The 6,053-nt window shown below is 37.7% G+C and overlaps 1 protein-coding gene across 1 annotated transcript in view; it reads left to right on the plus strand.

Annotated features, from left to right (window-relative positions):
• LOC131249002 (uncharacterized) overlaps positions 1-737 on the plus strand; it is a 70,412-nt gene extending 69,675 nt beyond the window's left edge. The window contains exon 6 of the mRNA XM_058249542.1: positions 444-737. The gene's annotated coding sequence lies outside the window, so the exon portion shown is untranslated. The remainder of the gene's footprint in view (positions 1-443) is intronic.
• Positions 738-6,053: the final 5,316 nt, after the last annotated feature.

The raw sequence follows: 6,053 nt of genomic DNA on the forward strand, positions 1-6,053 counted from the left end.
GCTTTCTATGGTATTTTATAATTATGAAAACTGTAGGGAAGTTGCCCAGAAAAAAAGAGAGAGTAGAATTTATAGGCCTGTTGCGCCAGGCCCATGGTTGTTCTAAGATGCAAACCATTGATCTTGGGGCAAGTCATGGATGTGATGCCTCAAGGTTCTTCCATGTTGGAAGGTCTCAATCCTTTGATTAATGTCCTACAAATAGATGGTTAGAAAAAAAATGCCTTCTCTCCCATCCATGGTTGGGCTGATCAGATCAATAGTTTGGGATCACCCAACCTGGGCCCACTCGTATAAACTTACTGCATTAGGATATTCACATCCTGGTGCATCAGACTTCATTATTCCTCCTGAGTTATCTTCTTGCTTAAGCAATTCTTTTTGAACAGTAAAGTCTAAATGATGTAATTATTCCCCCATCTTTTCTATTCTTTCTTCTTCAGTATAATAGCTGGTATACATTCAGTGGGTATGAGGAACCAGTAACACCTCGTTCTTGCCATCCAATCCATGCAAGGGAAATCTCAACGGTTAGTATTACAATCTTTTTATTTCATTGTTGCAGATTATGTACGCAAGTCAGTATTGAAAAATTTCTTCTCATCACTTGAGTTTCATTAGTTCCATTTACCTTCAAACTACATCTTCATTGAATTTTTCATGGTAATTCCATTGTGATGTATTGAGAGAAAGATGGACATGATAAACTGGATCCTTCTAACTAGGTGTCACACCCACTTCGAATCACACATCAGACTCTTGTTCCCCCTCCTGCTTCCTACTAGTTTAAATTTTGAAGCAGATGCTTCCCTGCCCATGCACCTGAATCTGTTGCCGCTTTGTTTCATGCTTCATGCAACTATTTATCAACATTGACATGGGTTATTTTTGTCTTCTTCCATATGCAGTTACATGTAATGCAATCCCAAGATAGGAGATAAAAATGACTGTTGTCTCCCAGAAGCCTAAGGTGCCTTTTATGATGGAACAGAATTGCAGTAACCCAATTCAGTGAAGCAGAAATGACCAAACTGGCACTAGCCACCCCAAATTTGCAACATGGAGCTATTCTCCAAACATACTGAAGAAAAATTAGAGAATGCGTCAACTACAACCATGGTCAGCTAACTTAATCTACGGCCCATCTTCACAAGAAAATTTTCAAGGATAGCAACAGAAACAAAAATTCGAAAGGCATAAAAGAAAGGGTTGTACCTCTGGGCCAGTTGGAGGTGAGATAAGTTATTTTGAGTTAAACCTGGATTTGGGTGTTGTGAATTTTCAAAATAAAAGGATTGTTTTCTCTTGGTTGTGTCTTCAGTTGACTCCTGGTTGTCTCATGGTGCCTTTTAGTGACTAGTTAGTCTTTTAGTGAATAATGTGGTGGAAAGTTAAAACCAAATCAAGAGACGCTATGAAAGGACATGTAATTATGGGTGTGTAATTGAGACTATTTTTGTAAAATCAAATACACTCGATTTTTGGCTTTTGTTTTTCATTCTCTGAGTTCAGGTTGGTAGACATATTAGAGCAGATATTTTGGTTTTCATGTAACTTGTACTTTTTCCTAGGGTCAAATGAATGCAATTTCAGGGTTTTCCCACAGTTCTTGAGTTCAGATTGGTATTTTTGAGCTCCTGATGTCTTATTCATGCACTTCAAAAAAAAAAACACAAATCATAGTATAAATTGTGTTTTTTTTTTTTTTTTTGTATAACTGAGTCTTTTATTCTGAAGTTGAAATCATGCAATTCTTGGGTTTTTCATTGTTTTATAGTCCAGATTGTTGATTTTGGACTCCAGATTTTGGTTTTCCATAGATATTGTGCAGTGACCTAAATCCAAAAATTATTAATGCAGCAAACTAGCATGGGTTGCGGACCTCTGTTCATCGATCTGGCAGGTCCTAAAGTGGATGGTCATGTATAAAAATAGACTGATAGGACAATCTCAACTTTGTTAAATTTGCAGGTTTATTTCTTGTTTTTATCCTTTGGATGCCCATTTTCTGTTGCCAAATTGGTTGGCTAGGATTATTTAATCTGCATGACTTCTGTGCTACAGCCTCTCCATGCAAAGGCCCATTTGATGAATGGTCCATATCTTATCAATATGTATGGTTTTTAAACATCAAAATTCTATGCCTGCGTTGAACACAGATACCACGCCTTTCCTTACAGAAATTTGGTGGTATGAGTTTGTACATTTGATAATGGTCGGTTGGCAATTTGATGATTACATAATTTTTGGATTAGAATTAGTAATTTTGGAGTACTGAAAAAGAATTCATGCACGGACCTTTTTTATCCCTTTATTATCAATGAAGTGCTTTAATTGTCACTTTGTTGCAGGATACAACTAAGTGCTTGCAAAATATCTTAGCTTTCAAAAGCAGGTATTTTATCTCTTCATCCTTATAAGCTTCCATGCCTTTCTTTATTAGATGTCAACAAAAGAATTACTACTATGTTATCAATGAATTGCTTTAATTGTCACTTTGTTGCAGGATACAACCAAGTGCTTGCAACATATCTTAGTTGTCAAAAGCAGGTATTTTGTCTATTCATCCTGTGAGCTTCCATGCCTTTCTTTATTAGATGCAACAAAAGAATAACAACTATGCTTTACCTTCTCCACCCTCGCTGAAGTGCTGATATGGTCAGGAAAATGTAGAATTTATTTGAGAAACACGTCTCTTGATTGAATTATCATCATGGAAGGTCTTCATTGCTCGTCATTTCTTCTCTACTTGTGATGAGTTTGAGAGATTATATTCATTTTGAGGTTTGGTAAAAAGACATTGTACCTTTAATCAAATGTAATAAATCAAAGGTATGCCATGCATGTGCTTTTCTATTGTGTAGACTTACCTTCTCAAATAGGTTGGTTCTTTCAGGGCTTTGGAGAAATGGATATATCTAGAAATGGATGTGCGTTGATCAGTGCACATCCATTTCTAGATATATCCATTTCTCCAAAGCCCTGAACGAACCAACCTATTTGAGAAGGTAAGTCGACACAATAGACAAGCAAGAAATATATCATCCAAATTCAATGGATGAGATAAATTGCATTTAAAAAAAAAAAAAAATTCATGACAATCGCCGACGGATGATATAAATTGCATTTAAAAAAAAATAATTTATGACAATCGCCGACGGCTAAAAACCTTAACCGTTGCTCTTACCATTGAAGACACCGACGGTCGGTTTTAATCCGTCGGCGAGCACCCTTTACAGACGGATCTTGCGACGGCTAAAATCTGTCGGGGAAGGTCATTTCCGACGGTTTTTAACTGTCGACGTTTCCCCGTTTTCTCGTAAACCCTATATAAATATAATACTCACTTGTGCACTAGTGCTCATGGATTCTCATCAAAATTTTTTGGGAACTCATCTCCCATACTATAAACTTAAAAATCTAGATGGTATGCGTTATGAAGCACCCCAAGAAACCCTAATGGTCTAAGTGGAATTTCACCACCTATGGGTACCCGAACCCTTGACTAGGCATTGAAACTCCTTAAGAGTCTACCACCAGAGCAAGAGTAAGGACCCGCCTAACTTTACCTTATTCCAAAGTTTTGGTAGTCTATGGAAGAAGAAAGATGCAAAGGAAGAAACTATTTTTCTTTTGCCATAGCCCACCAAAGTTTTAGATCAAGGTAAAAGTTGGGCCGAAATGGTTATATGAGGTGCTGCATTACATGAACCGTTCAGATTTTGGACTCATTTCACGTGAGGTGAGTTCTAGAAAAGTTCTCACAAGAAAGGGTGACAACTAGTGTGGACTCATTTCACATGAGATGAGTTCTAGAAAAGTTCTCACAAGAAAGGGTGACAACTAGTGTGCAAGTGAGCATTCCAATTGACATATATATATATAATTGAAACATTCTTTTTGATAAAGGCTTTCCCTTAAAAAAGAAAAAAAGAAAAAAAACAATTTTTATAAACATCACATTCCATAACATAAAGAATTGCTTTTCTAATATTAATTAATGCTTTTATCTTGATAGAACACCGTCTCATTAGGCACAAAGCGCTGTTAGCAAGCACATTATTCAAAAGCCTAAATTTGTTACTGAAGACTCACGCCTTGCCAAGCAGTATACATTCCTCCTAGTGAATTGGGGTCAGTCGATTTTTAAAGTTTTAAATAAAGAAGAATATCAAATCTCAACTGTTGAGGCATCTTGAACCAACAAAGAGGACACACATGGTTAATCTCAAACCATTGAATTATGCATTCAACATTAAAAAAATGTGAGCATGGCATACGTATGACCTCCATCCCTGTACACAACTCATTTAGATAAATTGTACATTTGATCTTGTCTGACTCTCCTTTGTTGAACCTCATCCTCTCCAACACTTCAACTGAAGATCTTAATGCTGGTACTATACTAGCCCTCCCTTCATAAGCCAAGTCCATTGATTCTCTTAGGGCCTCAATCAGTGTCTCATCTTCGTCTTCGTCTTCTTCTTTGTCATCGTTGTCTTCTTCTTCTTCTTCAACCAATATCAAAACTTCAAAGTTAGCAACAATGTGTACCATCTTCCTTCCCACTTCATGGGCCTTCTTCACTATGTCACTAATATTCAAGGCCACTGATTCAACACAATTTGTATGAACATTCAGGTGGGACCATCTAAGCAACATGCCTTTTAGATGTCTCGGCTTCCAAGAAATTGTGGAGATCATTCGAGAACATCTCCACCACTGTACGAAATTCCTCCTCGGATCGATGTCCCTGTACATCTATCCGTCTGTAGTATTCTTTCAACTGAATTTCTATGGATAGTGTGGGCACTTGGGATTCACATACTATTTCATCCAATTTTTCATGGACACTTTGCCAATAAAAACGGATGATATTTCCATTGTGGACCATGTATGATTCATCAATGGGCAAATCAAATTCATTGTCGGAGGACATGTCCAAGTAATCTTCAATGGCAGTGAACATGTCGAATTCATCTTCAAAGGTGGTGGAAGGGTTGAATTCAGCATGGGATGGTGTGACCGAGTCTTCTTGAACGATGGACATGGTTGGTGTTGTGTACTCACCTGAATTCTTGAGTTGAGAAAGAGATAGGAAAGAGAAATTGGATGATGAAGAGAGAGAGTAAATTTGGTTAGGAAGAAAGGGTCGTCTTCTTTATCTATGGATGGTGTTTCCAGGAGCGCGGAATTCCCGCCAAAGACTTTGGCAGGCAATTCATGCACTGGGATGAAGGTGGGGTCCACTCTGATGTTTGTGAGAAACCCATCCCGTCCATCCGTTTTGTGAGCTCATTTTAGGACATGCCACCTAAAACGAGAAAATCAAGTGAGGCACACGAAAGGAAACAGTGATTATTCAATTACCACCGTCAATCACTACCGTTTCTTGTTATATGGCCCACTTGGGTCTTTGGAACTACCTTGTTTTTGGGATCTCATCTAACATGTTCGGACGAAACTGATGGACAGAGTGGATTTTACGCAGGTAATGCGGTGGGCCCCACAAAGCTCTATGTACCGGGAAATCATTGTATCAAGGGTAGCACGATTTGGTGCCGTGATGTGTTGGGTGATGTGGGCTCACTCTAATTTATGTGTTTTATATTTACTCCATCCATCCTTTTTTCCAGCTCATTTTATGCTATCAATAGAAAGATGAAGCAGAAGCGAAGCTTAAGTGGATCACACCACGTGAAAGAGTGGGAATAATGACATTCATGGTTGAAACTTTCTTCAGCCCAATGTAAGTTTATTTGCCAAACCAACTTGTTGATAAGATCACACAGACCTGAATGGAAAGCACAAAACACCAGTTTGATTTAAAACTTTTGTGGCCCTCAAGAAGTTTTTAATGGGGCACATTCAATCAAGGTTGTTTTCTATGGCGTAGTCCACTTGAGCTCCAGAACTGCTTTATTTTTTATCAATTCATTCCTAAAATAAGCTGTCAAAACATATGAATGATGTGGATATAAAACACATAAATCAAAGTGGGACTCAAAGCTATCAAAACATATGAATGGTGTGGATATAAAACACATAAATTA

Source organism: Magnolia sinica, chromosome 6 (genome assembly GCF_029962835.1).
Source record: "Magnolia sinica isolate HGM2019 chromosome 6, MsV1, whole genome shotgun sequence".
Lineage (NCBI taxonomy): Eukaryota > Viridiplantae > Streptophyta > Magnoliopsida > Magnoliales > Magnoliaceae > Magnolia > Magnolia sinica.